Raw genomic sequence first — 16,671 nt, 5'->3', positions numbered from 1 at the left:
AATAAGTCCAGGAACTTTGCAGATATCTCTCTGCCGGCCAACCCAGCACATGTCGTACAATGCTGTTTTTGCATCATTATAAAAATGCATATATTATAAAACCATACTGGATCAGTTCTGCAGTTGTGTCATTTCAAGCTAGGTTTTTCCTAACAATGTTTTCTAAAGTCAAGGACCCTCAGAAAGAGCTGAGGCAGGGAGAACAGGGCAGGCTGTGGAAACCATATGGAGCAAAGCATGATTAGAGCCTGAGTTTGGTTAACATCATTCACAGTAATTTGTACAATTTAAATAAATAATAAAAGTTTACTTTAATCTCAGAGGCTCATCATGAAGACATGAGATTGATGCTATCTATCGTTACAGCTTTCTTTCATTCACCTGATGGTTCCCAGGAACTTAATTTTGATATGTACGCATTGTGAGTATACATGGATATGCACTTTGTTGACTCTTTTGACGTCAGCCAAATAAGCAAGATGCAGCATTACCTGGAGTTTGGGGAAATAGAGGAGGAGAGGGGAAGGCACAGACATCCCAGAGGCCTGTGGGGGAAGATTTGGACAAGGAGTTTCTCTGACAGTGACAGCAGTCTGAGGAGTGAGTTCATAAAGTAGAGATGGCAAAGACAGGACGTGACCAAGAAGGCAAAGAAATTGACATGTGAAAAACAGATGAGGTCTTTTCTGCTACGGAGCTACAGATGGTTGAATTATTTCATTCATTCACTGCTGAATTAAACTGACCTGTCTAATATAATGCAACTATACCTCTCCAACTGTTGTCTTTTGAAAAGCAACGTGCACATTTTAATTGTTACACCTCTCCATTTTGAAATAAAAACAGAAATCAGTGCACACATAATTTGATGTACAATATAATTTAACTTAACCGCTTCAAAACAGTCAGATACATGCAGTTTAACATTTGTTTAAAAGCAACAGTAGGCCCACTACTGCAGGCATGGAGATATTTCATAAGGAAATGTGTCTCATTATAGCAGACATTATTATCACAGAGAGAGATATTAGAGATAGAGCTATTAGTAAAGGTAAACACAGGAAATAAAGCAAACCTTTAAGTGTTTTTTTTTTCCAGATATGATGCTGTCACGCCGGGTGAGCCATGTCTCAAACTGTGCCGTCGAAGGGGGAATTTAATATCAACACCAAGTGAAATATATACATATACAGTGATCTGGGGAAGGGGGGCTCCACGTTCTTCGTTCAGTCTGTGGCAAAAACACACTCCATCTACTCCACGCAGATCCTCACTGATCCTCAGCCAAGAAGGATCCAGGGAGATCTGTACAAGGAGATGGACAAACAGCTGTTTGAAGAAAACCAGGAAACACAAGGGAATTTACTAAGAAGAGACTACGCTAACTGAGGTAAGTACAACGATCCAGGGAGGAACAGTACGCCGCCCAGGTCTTAAGTACAGGCTGGAATGATCAGGAATGATGAGTCAGCAGAAGGCGCTGTCCTGGCGGGAGGGGGTGAAGACAGCAACCCAAGGCAAACCGGAGGACCATGACAGATGTTCTTTAGCTTGTGTTGGGGAGTTTTCTTCTTTGGCTCAACCAGTTTTGGTTGATGTCTTCTTGCTTTCTTTATTTTTTGTGTTTTTATATGCTCCCTTTTACCTTTTTTTCTGCCTGGTGGTGTAGGGTCCTGATGAACCCAAGTATGCGCCCCAGTGGAGTGGATGGACCACAACCAGATGTGTGCTTAAGAAAATGAACCAAACAGCACTTCACAACGGCTCACACAATTCAAACACAGCCCAAGGAGGCAAGTACAGATTTGTATATTACACTTTGCTATAAACAAAAATATTTAATTAAGAAATTATTTATTGTTGTAGCATTTTATGTTATGCATATCCTACCAATGTGATATATTTATGTGTTTATGTGAGTCGGCTACATCACATTTTTGCTGATTTTTTAAATTTATTTTACTTTCATCAGCCACAGATAAAGGTGAAAATCACAAAATCACAAGGAATATCAACTCCTCCATTCATTTATAGATTCAGCAAATACATTTTAGCTTTCAATGTTTTTCTGAGGAAAAGGTTAACGTGTGACACTTTGACACTTTGGACAGTTGGCCTCAGATTATCTTCAAAGTTTCATGCTTCAAAGTTTCCCAGACCTCGAGGCACTAAAGAAACCCCAAACCACAAACATACTTAGAGATGGTGAGAGGTTGTTTCCCTAGAAAGTTGTGTTTGTTTGCATCAAATAGTCGAATGTCCTGCAGTCAGAAAAAAATGGATTACATGTTGATGACACACACACCAAAAACACATTTTCAATGCCAGATGTGTAAAAATCTAAGTAGGGTTTTTTTTAAATTTATTATTATTGTTACTAATTTCCATTATCTTAAGTCAAATGTGAGGTAATTCCAGGATTTGTACATTGGAGTTTTGTTTTTGTTTTTTGCTATATTACTATATTGTTTTTATCTGTTGCTTTCAAAGAGGATCACGTAATTATCATGGTGTGTTCTGTTTACATTCCAAACATTTGAATTTCCAAATAGGATGTAAGAATCAGAGATGCCTCGTAAGAATTTAAAATTAAAGTGATGGTAAAAAGACAAAAAGATCATTAAATGTTAACTATCCGGTTGTTAAGTGATGACGTGACGAATCCTACTTCCGGGCCTAAAGTAGTCTGCATTTAATATGGCTTTTGTGTTGTTAACATGTTTAATGTTTTGTATTTTCTTCTATTTAATCTCAAAAAGCTCCTAAAACAGTCAGTGATCACTGTTGACCTCCCTCGGCTTTTATTACTGCTAATCATTTATTTAAGCTCAGTTTTTAAAACCTTAGGATGTAACTACAGCCCAGCCCATGCAGCAGTATATGAATGACTAACCTCGTATTGTGGATGGATTATCTCAGTTGTTCTCCTGGCTGAAGTTTGGTCCTTTTACAGCATCCTGCCATGCGATTACATTTGTTCCTGACCACCGAGAACACTCACGTTAACTTTTATCGAGTGGAAAAAAAGTTAGCTTGTTTATATTATGCTAACATAGCTGTGTCGCTAGCGGTCACGTAGCACATCATTATATACCAGCTAGCCAAACTTCAGTAACCCTACAAACGTCACTGCTGTTTAGTTTTCTGTCTTCATTTATGTTGGAAGTGATAACAGAGCTGTACGTTTGAATTTGTTTCCAAAACCCCGCAGTCAGGACATGCTATATTGTATTTAGATAGAAGCTAGCGAGCTAACTTCTTGCTAACTTCTAACTCCGTTAAATGTCATAAATTCCGTTTTCATGGATGCCTGGATGTTAAACTCAATTGTTACACCTGGTAGAGCAGAACGCTGATCATTTTATTAAAGATGAAAGACTTTAGACTGTTTTTCAACTCTCAGTAATGCCATAGTGATGTTTGATATATGGACCTGCAGCAGAGTTTAGGCCCAGAGACGGCTAGTGACGTCAGACTTAACAACTGGATAACAGTACACATCCTGCTCTTGTCGCCGGGTAACTTTGTGTCATAAGATTCAATATTCAAATTCTGTGGAAGTAAATGTAATGATATCTTCATAACATTAAACTGGTAAGATGTTTTTGAAGGTGTATAAATGGTAGAAATCGGTCACTAAAGCCTATGGTAGGTAGTTGCTGGCCAAGTTGATGATGTCAGAATACGTGATAAAGTTTAAAGGTCTCAGGAGCCTGGACTCCTTGCGTTCGGAAAAGGATGTCAATTATTATATCAAGGTACAGCGTTTCACCACCACAACAAATCCTCCAAATATATAGACAAGTGGAAGCAGACAAAAACAACAAGCACGCATGCTACAAACTTTACCCGAGTCATTTACAGCCGTTAGCACATCTCTTTGGAAAGAGACATTTCTCTGTAATAAACTCTCTTTTCCAAAGATGAGTGATTCCTCGATCAGATAGATGTATTATTTTATTACTTTGTTGTTTCAGCAACATTAAATTTTAAAACTGTACTTTTGAGTTAAAATATATATTTATAATTTTAATAAATGACAAATTAAAAAGGCATGAACATTTTTTTGTATTGAAAAAATATCGAACCGTGACACCAAAGTATCGAACCGTGAATTTTGTGTATCGTTGCACCCCTAATAAATAAGTAAATAAATAAATAAATAAATAAATATATATATATATATATATATATATATATATATATATATATATATATATATAAATATATATGTGTATATGTGTGTGTGTGTGTATGATACGTTTCTTGAGTTTGCCAAATGTTATTGAAACAAAATACTGAAATTTCATCAGCAGTAATCGCAGAGTAAGGGCCTCGTATTTCTGCTGCGTAACCACAGCAGAAAGGGCAACTCTGCATTGTGTTTGCCACTTCCACTGTAGCTCAGCTTACTGGTGAAGTAACACAAACCCCACCTCCTCTGATGGACATCACCTACTGAGATGAACAGGTCTGATCCTATCTGGGCAAAAAGTAAAACAAGTATTTTCCCCAAAATTTCTAAACAGAGAATGCTGACTACCTCTTACTCATTTCAAATCCTTTTGTGTTTATTTAGTAACACTTTCATATTTGCAGAGTGGTTAACCTCAGTGAGCTGACAAACGAGGTGTGAGTCACTCACAGGATTGTTTACAACGCGTTTCTACAACGTGATGAATAATTTTGATGACCCCTTGACAAGTTTGTGTCCTGGTGTTTTTGGTGACCTTACTTATATCAGCAACTTCAGATGAAAAGGTCTTACAGAACATTTAGAGGGAACTTTGGTCTGAATGAAAGGCTCCACAAATTAAAGATTTGCAAAGATGTTTACATTAGAAAACGTGACTTTTGGTGAATCACAAACAAAACTCATTGTCACATCTACGAGTACAACAACTGCTGTAAATGTAAATGTATAAAAATATGGGCTGAGTGCTCACCAAGTCCCGAAAGAAGAAAACATCCATAAAGTTAAAAACACATTAGACAGGGTGATTTATTTATTAAAATCACAAAAAAGCAAAAACAAGTTCAGTTATGGAAATTGTATTTGAATTTCCCGACTTCTATTGCAAAAGCAATAAGTAAAGCTGAGAGCTGACGTTTGTCTTTAAAGTCTCAGTAAATGCATTTGTTCACAACTCTTTACTAACAAGGAGAAGAAGAAATGCTCAATGCATCATGGGAATCCCCAGCAGCCGAGGCCTGTGCAGCGTGACAGGGTCACCTGATCCAGGCCTAACTTGTCACGGCTGCCGAGGCGAGCCGTGTGGCGTTGGAGGAAAGGAGGACCCAAAATACAGGCGATGACTGATGATTCGAGTGATGTTTCTTTACAGGGTGGTGTAGTGGCAAACAGGCAGTGAGGGATGACAGGGAACTAAAGAAACCTAAACTGGGAAGACGAAATAACAAACCAGAGAACATACGGATCGGGGAGAGAGGCAGAGAGCTGACGGGACAGAGGAAACGTAATCTGAACACACTCACACGAGACAGGGACCTTCAGAATAAAACAGGAAACTCAGACACAGAGAACCAGACAGGACACTGAACTAAACAGACAGATTCACAAACAGACAGTGTGACGCCACAGAAGTGTGACCAGGGCAGGCACAGAACAGAAACCTAACAAACGGTAAATCATAACAGAATACATACTCAGGATAAACAAAAGCATAAAGAAACACAAAACACAGAGTCGGCAGACTCAGGATCATGACATAACTATATGCTTTATTAGAAAGGAGAGCTTGAAGCCTAATATTAAAAGTCTCTGATTTCCGAATCACTGTCGCTGTGATGATTTGAATCAGGGGTCTCAAACTCGTGGCCCGGGGGCCACTTGCGGCTCACGCCACCCATACTCGTGACCCCATATATTGACGTGAATAAATACAACGCGGTTTGACCCTTGAAGTTACTTGTTCTGTTCGTTGTTGAGTGCAATGTTCAAATACGTTTTTTAAAAAGCACAAAATGGTTTAATATGTACAGCAGAGAGTACACACGTGTGAGCAGTCAAAAACTAATGTGTACACTTGTGTCTGCTTTAAATTTCAACAAATAGGAACAAAATGATAGCAGAGGTGCTGCCACGGGTCAGAAAAAGAGTGCCAATGTGTTTAACTGGTAGTTTAATGAAAGGCTTCAGTTAGTTAAGAGTGAGAGGAAAAAATTGTCTTGTTATACAAAATTTGAAATTTTAAAAATACAACAAAACATTACTATTTTGGAAATATTTGTGTTTTCTCATTTGTCTGTTTGCTTGTTTTTTTTGTGCTACTTGAACACTAAAGTGGCCCTCACAGGAGATGACAGTGATAGCAGTGGCCCACAGCTCATTTAAGCTTGAGACCCCAGCTGTAAATAAACCAAACAAACCTGATATTTTAAGAATCTTTGAAAATAAAGAGAGGTTGGAGAGTGACCTATAATTAGCTAGCACAGCTGGGTAAAGTGATACCGCCGTGTTAAAGACCTGTCAGGCCGGCAAAGTCCATAAACACGCAGCTAAACCTCGTGGAATGAGGAACCTCGTCCTTGCCAGAGGAAGCTGTTATAGCTGCAAAGGGCTGGGCCAACATCACACTGCAAAATGTTGTAGATCCACAAAACGTCACTTTACAACCGTTTTTATAACATGTTGTTGAAAGAAAGATGAAAAGGTGTTCTGCTTCTTTTGTAATTAGTTTTGTTTTGTAACAAAGGCATATGAGGTCATTTAGCAAAGCAAAATGAATTACATAACACAGATCAGTTCAAATGGAGATTTATGGTATAAAAGTTTAATTCATAATAAGTTTAATTCATTTATACTGGAGACTAGCTTGATACTAGAGCGATGTGCACCTCTGTGCGCCCTAACTTCCTGAACTCTTCCATTTCGTATCCCTCTGATAAAGCAGCAATTCTCAGATGTGGCGAGGTGGTTTTACTTTCTAAGAATCGCTGCTGAGTTCGTCTGTGTCACGAACTAACAATATGTTAGGCTTTTAGTGCGAAAATGTGCTAGATTTTGTTTTGTTTGTCACGATACCTCTTTAAAATAATGATCTTTTAACTTTTTGTCTTCTTTCTTTCACACACCTTTGAAGGTTTCTTTCACAAACCTTCAAAGCAAAATTAGTTTTGCAGAGGAAACAAAGCCACGTTGTTATCATTTTAATTCATCGGTGGAATTCTGTGTGAGGTATGCACCCACATTGCCACCAACATTAACAAAGTGTCTTGTGACAAATAAATTCTGAATCTGAATCTGAATCTGGTAATTCCAGGGGAATGTAATGGAATAATTGAGCAAGATGGTGTCTAATGACTAAAATAAAGATGACAAGCAATTGACCAGTATGGAAGAGGAATATTTCCCCTCCAGTCTTTTCAAAACTTTTATCAAAGACTGCATATCCCTCCCACCCTTGCTACACTACACTGGCTACCAGATACCAAACCAGTTTAAATCAGTTTAAGATACTGTCACGGATTCAAATATTGGGGATGGATACAAGAGGAAAACCAAAACAACAACACTGGTCCGGCCGGGTCGAGTCAAACGATGATTTAATGAACACACGCGTGGGAGATGGACACCATACAGCAGACAGCATCAGATCTCTCAATGGTGGAGCCTTGATCAAACTCTTATAGCCTCTAGTGGCCCCCACCTAATCATAAAAGCCTAAACATTCACCTTCTTTCTCACACAGCGCCTAAGCTACGACCTTGGCTCCCTGTTTATCTGCTCCTGCTGAGATGGGGCAGTATGCTCTGTTCTTTTCTAACCAGACAAATAAGGCGATGACTTTCTGCGAACAGTATTTCTTCTAACTCAGCAGTATAATGCATCATAAAACAATATCATTCATTCACAATAAATCAGCAGTCTAATGTAATGCAGATCAATTTAACAAATGTAATAGTGATCACCTTCTTCTAATTCAGGAGAATAATGCAAACTAAAACTACATAATAATTCACAATCTTTAATTAGGGGTCTAACATGGCATAAAATAATATTATAATTCCACAATACCGAACTCATTTAAACTTTTATTTATTACTTTGACCTAACCCCACCTCTCCTAACTGTTCCCGCCTCAATGCAAAAGGGATGAAGCAGCTGCAGTTAGCAAGCTGTCTGCTTTTAAATCACTCCTCAAAACTTGTTTTTACAAAAACATCAATGTTTATTTAGTATTTATTTTAATAGAATCATTTATTCTCTTGTGTTTATTTCATATTTTAACTACTTTAACATGTTCAAAAGGCATGATATGTCAAAAGCTGGTGTGACTGGTAAATGGTAAGCTGAACAGAGTGAAGTGTCTAGTTTCAAAATGCAAGGATGGTTCATAAAGCTAATCTTGACACTTTACTAATATCTGTCTTCACCACAGCAGCAACCCTTCACTGCAGCTGGGTGAAATACACTTTGTATTGAACACTTCTAGTGAACTCTGAAAACTTGGTCATGTACTGCTTGTTTTCAGTTCCTGGTGTAATGTTCTTCTACCAAAATCATAATGAATGCTGTTCCAGAATCTGATCAAAATTCAGAACTGATCATTTGCACGGCTTGGGTGAAGACGTGCAAATTAGAGATGTTTGCCTTCATTTCTTTCTGTCACATCAAACACAGAGTTAAGGTTCTGAAAGGCTTGATTTTAATTTCAATTAATAAGAGAATGTTAAGTAAGTCCGAGTCTTCGGTTTCACCCATTCTTCCACTACAGTGTATTCTCCATCCCCCTTTTCTCACAACAGTAAAAAGAGAAGCACAGATTACCCCTCCGGTTGTGTTCACCTCCCGCCCCTGACTTTAGTGTTCCTGGTTAAGATGGACCGGTGTGATTTAACTGCTCTTAAATTAGCACAAAAACATTTTTCGCCACCAAATTCAGTCAGTGGGTCGTTCAGTCAGTAAGTGAGTGAGTGGATTCCCACAGGTGTAACAAGGTTGATTGAAACACTCAAAATTCACTGAAAGAGGTGCTCATCACTTTTATATGTTCAGGTGCATGGTCTGGAGGATGTCAGGAGGCCTTGAGGCAATCAGATGTAAAACACAATATTTATGAGTGTTTTAAGTTGTAAATCAGTCAAATTGGACCCGAACACAACATGAAAGATTATTAAGCTTTTCTTGGGTGAATTTGACTTTTGACTTTTATTAAATGCCAACATTTATTTCCATAATAAAAGGTCAAACTTTACAGTTTCCAATAGCACAAGTAATTACATGAAAATTAATATTTGTTCATCCAACTTTGTCTGACACATTTTATCTTACTAAACAACAGCAAGTTGCAGATTTCTATAACAAACAAATGTCAGTTACTTGCATAATTTTTCAGTATGTTTATAGGTTCACAAGAAAATCTCATTTCATTTCTCATCTCCACACATCTCCTCATATCTGCTTTCGCTGCTTGTGCCAAGACTGGTAGCTTGTAACTGGCATTGTGCGTATAATGGCCAACAAAATAATACAACTGGTCATTCACTTAGCCCACAAAAATACTATTATTGTAAGATTCTTAGCCAACTAGACAAAAGCATGAATCTCTGCATGTCTTTTGTTTTCTCTGCTATGCTACACAGAACTGTAAAGTCCACTGTGTCCTTTTCATGCTCCAAAAGATGAAATGGACATGTATGCAAAGTTACAACTGCAGTAACAGCAGAGATATTTTATTACAAGTCAACATGAAAATAATCACTGGAAACTGACATTTACATACATATACTGCTAAATGGTAAATGGACTGGTTGTTATAGCGCTTTTCTGCTCTTCTGAGCACTCAAAGCGCTTTACGGTGCCTGCTTAGAGGCTGCCCACTGCTTCACTGAGAGGTTCAAATGCAGAGAGAGTCATTTCCCCATGGGGATCAATAAACGACATTATTATCATTACAATAGGACAAACTTGTTGTGATTTGGGGCTGTATAAATACAATCAAATGAAATTTTCTCCAGGTTCTACCATTGTGCTACATTGTTACATGTTTCACCAAGTTTACACCAAGTCTCAGAGCTGCTGGCTGGATAAAACCTGATTTCAGTGCACAGCCACCAAACTACAAAAGAGAAAGTATTTGACTTATTTTCCTCTGTACAGTGACGGCCAGCTCTTCACAGAGGTGAGGAAATGCCGCGACAGTCATAAGTAGTGAGATCTCACTGATATGTGGCTAGCATGAGCACAAACATGCTGTATCAGTCTTGCCACCATGTAAGGTCCTATTGACTAAGGACATCCTGTGTGGGAGCATAACCCTAATGGACAACCAAGTAGGGATTCCCCAAAGTTTGGAAATGTGTCGACCCGGTGTATTAAAAAGGTGGCAAGCTATCACCTATCCACAAACTCAGTGGAAGGTTCGTGCAACGAGACTTGGGACGTTTTAGAAAACTGATAAAGCTGTATAAACAGTTAACAGAACCTTTGCAGGGACCTCATCTGAGCTTGAAAATACAGCCTATTATTCAATTATTTTGAATTAAAATATTGACTGAAAATCTAAAAGCATATTTTAGCGTAAGCTCTCAGGTCTATATCTATTATTGCCATCATGACTGGATCCTCTACCTCCACCTCTTCATGGATGCTGCTCCCAATGCTTCTGGCTCTTCTTGTCATTTCATCCTTTTCAGCTCCTGCTACCAATAATTGTGCATCAGCACGATCAGCACGATCAGCACTATCAGCACATGCGACCAAAGAGCTTGAGGCTCTGAAGGTAAGCTGACCGACCAGTGAGTGAAAAATTGTATTGTGATTCTTTTTATGTGGTGGTACTTAAAACTGTAAAGAAATTCAACACAATTATGCACAAAACCATCTTTTAAAAAGCAGTCAGATGTTGTTGTGTCTTAATCCCGTCTGCTTTATCTGATTACTTACTTTGTTATCCAAAGTGTTTCTCTTTTCTTTTAGGTTTTAGGTTGTTATATAGACGTGTAACGTAGGGTTTCAGTATGCCAGGGGTAAAACTTTGAATTGGTGAATCAAAAGCCTCTTGTCAGGGATTCACCTGCACCATTCTCATGTAAGCTACAAGAAAACCGATGACTTTGTGTGGGTGAAGTGCGGATTAGATAGCAGATAAAGTAGCCGATGTTGCTGCTCGGCATCTATTTGACATTTAGGTTGTTACTGCTGTTGCTTCAACTCTGTTTCTCTTTTTGACAGGTGTGTTCTGACGAGTCCAGCAAAACTGTAAGCCTACATTTTTTTCCCATTTGACACCTTGTGTTTCTTGAACATATGACTTTTCTCACCAACTTTCTCTGTTCTCTGTCATTTTAATTGATTAGAGTTCAAATTCATGAGCCTGTTAGCTGTTAGCAGCCTCTGCTTTCTTTCTTTCTGAACAATCTGTATTCCTGCTTCCTACATTATTTCCATTCATTATATATTTATATAATTACACTGCTCTTGCGCTTGTGAGAAAACATATGAGTAATGATACTGAACCATGAGTAGTAAGTATTTCAGTGCACAACAAATTCTGTTCTAACACTGGTCATTAGCGTTTTTGTTTCCCGTGCTTCCATTCTGTGACTGTGATTGTTTTATAACAGGAGGGAAGAGATTAACAACACAGCTTGCATTCATAAATCATTTCTAAAAAAAACAACAGAATATGAAATTACAATTCACACCAGCTTAAATGTGATATACAATAAGCAAACAGACTGATAATGCTTTTTTGACTGTCACTAAAAATGTTCAGAAATGCATTTTGTATCGTGCGTGCTCTATTCTGCATCTTTACCACTTCCTCTTTGCTTCACTCTTATCTCATCTGAACTAATTTCAGCTATTCATGTGCAGCTTTGTTGACTGGAGGATGCTTTCTTTCTAATTCATCTCTTTTCTTCCACACACACAGAAACACATCCTTATAAAGTGTCAGTAGTTGTTGAAAATGTGAAATGTGACCTAGCATTTGTCCTCGTACTGAACAACAGCACAAGGACAAATGCTGGTTTACTGATTCAAGAATATGATGGCTCATCTCTGTTTTCTCACTGTGTTTTCTCAGCAGTTAAACATCTCCGTATCACAATCGGTAAGTTGGAATTATCATTACCAAGTACCTTAATTTTCAATCATGAGAGGTTTTAAGGGGTGCATGTAGATGTAGGATAGGGAGACATGTAATGAAAACGAGCACAAAGATCCTTTAAAAGTGCTTACTTTTGGATTTATACTTTGTTAGGACACAACTGGGCACGAAAGCTGCTTCATGAACTGCATTCATCATTTAAAAAGTCCTGTCGCCACTGTGTTGTAGCAACAGCGCTCAGCTCTGTTGCTTTGTGACCACAGAAAACACTATCCTGTGTGTGGTCTCATAACTAGTTCAAATATGATGTTTATGTTTCTCAGTTATAGCTCCCATTAGAGTATAAATTGAGGTATGCTTTCAAAAATCAAGTATAATTGTGGTACAAGTGTTAAATTGAGAAAAAGGGGGATGTTACAGATTCACTGTTCACTTTTAAATTCAGTCCGGGGGTTTAAACCATTTTAATCAAATTTACTTACTACGGTGTTATAACATGTAGGACTGAACCAGCTACATTCTGGCAGTTAAACAGCATAAGTAGGATACTTATGCTTATGCTTACAGCTACTTACAAGTAGGATTCCCAAAGTTTGTACTAATGTTCCTGTGTTTCTCTGGAAAGAACTCTTCCATTCAGTATTTTATCGAGGGCATCAAGTTACTCAACTGTACAAAAAGCCAACTCATCCCAAAGCTGTCAGAGCGCCTGGAACGTTTCTGTCAGGTAAGGGATCATGACTGTTCATTTATGTTGAACCTAAGATTATTCATGTCACTTTTCAACATTAATCCATGTTAATGTGTTTTCCTTTAGAATATCATGACGTCTAGGTGTGTAGAGACACCATATCCATCGCTCATCGAACCAAAAGAGTTTCACGAGAAACTGAAAACGCTGTTTCAGTGTTACAACAGTGAAATTCTTCAGTCGCAACACAACTAGCATCCAGATTTATTCTGAATTCTTTGTGTTCATGGAAAGTCTGGTTAAAGTTATTTGCTGCAACATTTGATGTTAGCTTATATGAAATTGTGTTCGACTACTTTTTCACAGAAAAATACTATTGTTTACACTTTTCCTATGATAGAGACCGGCCGCATATTTAAGTTTGCTCTGTAGTTTGGGAAAACAATGGACCACTGTATAAGTTCTCAACAAAAAAAAGTCATCTTAAGTGCCCTGTAGGTCCCTGTACCTCATAAATAATCTATTTAATCTGTCAGTGAGTAAATCAGACACTATCTCAGTATGACAGCAGTTCTTTTGTGGAATTTAACTTACTGATGCTGACCTGTTTTCAGATATGTTCTAATGTTGCTTTCTATTTATTTTATTTATTATTTATTTATTAAAGTGCAAATTAAAAATGTTTACCTGTTACCGATTGTTTTTTTGTTTTCAAATATGCCATTTGGTTTGAGAACATAATGCTGATTGTAGTCGTGATTTTCTCTACACAACATGTTTTTTGCTTTCATGCTGCAATGACACAGCTCTGCCTGAGCTCTCATATTCTTCTATGGCATTCAAATATCCCACCAGCTCTTTGATCTTCCTGATCAGAAATACTTTTATCCGTTTACAACACACAGCAAACAAAATCATAACACTGCTGCTGCCACCTTTCTATAGAAAATCAATATTCTTTGAAAACATAACTTACAATACAGAGTTTTATGTTTTCTGGCACGAAACGTAAAACTGACCACGCTGTATGTACAGCACTGAAGAGACGGGTTGATGCTGATGACAACCAGTGTTGGGAAGGTTACTTTTAAAATGTATTCCATTACAGATTACAGATTACATGCCCCAAAATGTATTCTGTAACGTATTCCGTTACGTTACTCAATGAGAGTAACGTATTCTGAATACTTTGGATTACTTAATATATTATCATGCTGTTTACAACTACATGAATGTACTATTGCTGTGATTTATTACTGTTACTGAAGGTCCGCGGCTCCGAACCGTAGTAAAGGGACCTCTGGCTAATACGGTGGGTTCTGTGTCGGCTCGTAGCTGAAAACTAGCTTTACTTTGTTGTCTGGATCAACTTTGCTAGCAGAGACAGAGAGAGGCGTTGAAAGGCTGCTCCAACAGAACTTATTGTTTCAGAGGAAAACACGAACACGGTGTACAGTCGAGTCTTAATAGCTTACTTACAGCTGGGCTCGTCAGGCTCTCTTCTTGGCTGCAGTGGTTATTATTATATTTACATGCTTCCAGCTCCCGTTTCTGCTCGATGACAGCTCGTACTTTTCCTTTTTCTCCCTCCCTCGCTCACAGACACATAACGTGTATGGCAGTCCATTCTCCCTGCAGCACGGACTACACTGCCCATCAGGCTACATTCTTTAGAGCTATGCCTGTAGCATTCTGCCTGTTAGCTTAGCACAACAACAACAAAAAGGCCTCTCTCACCCAGGAAACACACAGAGAGAGAGCGTCACCCTGTAACCATGGCAACCGTAACGCTGCCGCCTGGAACAACAGAACGTAGCTGTCAAACAAAACCCAAACAGTCCTGACCCGCCACAATATGAAACAGGGAAGTACCGCCGTGTAATCCATTTATTTCAACAAAGTAACTGTATTCTAAATACCACCTTTTTAAACGGTAACTGTAACGGAATACAGTTACTCATATTTTGTATTTTAAATGCGTAACGGCGGTACATGTATTCCGTTACTCCCCAACACTGATGACAACTTTATTCTTCAGTTATCAAAATGCTTTCTTTGATGTGGAACAGAGGAGGGACAGGTAAGAAAAACCAGCCTGTACACTGGATTCTGCTTCCCTCTATAGGCTTTCAATCACAGAGAGAGAGCGAGTTGCACATGTGCATTAGTGAAACTAAAAAGGAAGTGAGAATGCACCACAGCTGAAACAAACTGACAGTAACAGCTTCCAACCATGCAGCCACCACATAGAAAGGTAAAGTCATACTAAGAACCTGATAAATGAAAAGGAGCTAACGGTAAGGTAAAAGTGGTTACTGCTTAAACACTGTGCTAATCCACCACTTTCAATTCATGAGTAATATTAACACTACACTGACAGGTTTTTGTTCATTTTTTGCAATAAATGTCCTTCACAATATTATTTACGTTGTATATTGGAAGCTTTTTTTTTGTTTTGTTGGGTAAGCAGGTTAAGTTCCAGCTGGAAACACAAACCAGCCTTTTGGGTTGTGTCAGGACATGAAATACCTGCCAAATCTAACCTACTATTCAAACTAGGATTTATGAGAATGTAATGAGATTTATTTACACCAGAGACTAACCTGGGACTAAAATAACTTTTTGCCGTCTCTCGGCTCTTACATCGTGGACTCTTCCATGTCGCAGCTCTCTCTGATAAAGCTCTCAGATGTGGCAAAGTGGTTTTACTTTCTAAGAATTATTGCTGTGTTCAACTGCGTCTTGTGTCAAACTTGCAAAAAGTAGAGAACGCCTTTTGATGTGGAAAGCTGCTAAATTTATCTTTTTTCAATACAATTTGGTTGAGAAAATGTCTTTCACACAGCAACTGGCAAGGTTTCAAAGGAAAATTAGACTACCCTTCTTATTGTCGGATAACAAGGGTTACAGTTGAAAACAAAGTCACATTCTTATAAAGAATTCGTTGAAATTCACCAACATTAAGAAGGGAACGTAACGGGGTATGTGATGGCAAGCCACACATGGTAAGCTCCACACTTCACCACCAGTTGATTCACTTTAGTTTACTTTGCAGTCACTAGTTTAAATGTATTCTACTTATTATCCAATATTGTTTCTTTATTAAATGTATTTATTTTTCCATCACACCTTCCAATGTTTATATGGTCAAAGTTGTGTTTTATGTTATATTAATACATCTTTCTTTGGGGTTTGGTTTCTCCTGTCTGGCAAAGGGCTGGGAGAGCTGAAGTACCACTGACAGCCTAACTGGATGAAACCACATGCTTCATTGCCTGGGGGGGTGTTTCAAGTTTGTTTAATTGTTTTGTATTAGTTGGTTATATGGCAGCCCTTTTGTTTCCCCTGTGTGTGTCATTTGGTATTTAAGTTCCCCCTGTGTCCTTTCAGCAGGTCAGTTTATCTTATGTTTGTCTGAGATTTCATTAATTGTTATTTTGAGTTTAGTCTGTTAAGTTGACCTCTTTTATTGGTCTGCCTGTTTTTTGGCTTTGTTAAATATATTTTTTAATTAAGTACCTGTGTCCTTTATGCTTTACTGCTTGGTCCCTGACAGGGTAATTGAACAAGCAACCAACTAAGATTTTTCTCTTGAGCTTAAAGGTTGATTGAAGAGGATCAACCTGAGCACCACCTTTAACCCCCATTAAAGAGCATACACAGGCTGTATCCCAGCCTTCGTCGCGTCACTGTGACGTAATCGGCCTTAAAATGCGGCCTTTAAGGCTGCAGACCCTGAATTGGGATACAGCCACAGTGCTCTACACTGAAATCAAGGACTCCAGCCTCTCCTCAACATTTTTGTTTCAGGATCTGAGTTCTGCTTGTGACTACAATCCTTATAAATTGCCTTGAATGGTGTTTTACCATCAAGCTTTTAATGAACGGTCTTAAGAATTCACA

At 38.3% G+C, this 16,671-nt stretch overlaps 2 long non-coding RNA genes across 2 annotated transcripts; both read left to right on the top strand.

Annotated features, from left to right (window-relative positions):
• The first annotated feature begins 316 nt into the window (after positions 1 to 316).
• LOC146524076 (uncharacterized) lies at positions 317 to 2,983 on the top strand. Its single transcript, XR_014877908.1, has 2 exons — positions 317 to 1,390; positions 1,670 to 2,983. It is a non-coding gene; the product is annotated as an uncharacterized LOC146524076 (long non-coding RNA).
• Positions 2,984 to 11,945: 8,962 nt separating this feature from the next.
• Positions 11,946 to 15,895, top strand: LOC146524075 (uncharacterized). The gene is made up of 3 exons (XR_014877906.1): positions 11,946 to 12,080; positions 12,703 to 12,804; positions 12,895 to 15,895. It is a non-coding gene; the product is annotated as an uncharacterized LOC146524075 (long non-coding RNA).
• The last annotated feature ends 776 nt before the right edge of the window (positions 15,896 to 16,671 follow it).

This window comes from Neolamprologus multifasciatus, chromosome 2, assembly GCF_963576455.1.
Source record: "Neolamprologus multifasciatus chromosome 2, fNeoMul1.2, whole genome shotgun sequence".
Lineage (NCBI taxonomy): Eukaryota > Metazoa > Chordata > Actinopteri > Cichliformes > Cichlidae > Neolamprologus > Neolamprologus multifasciatus.
Note: the sequence above shows the minus strand (reverse complement) of the source record. Positions and strands in the feature narration are given on the sequence as shown.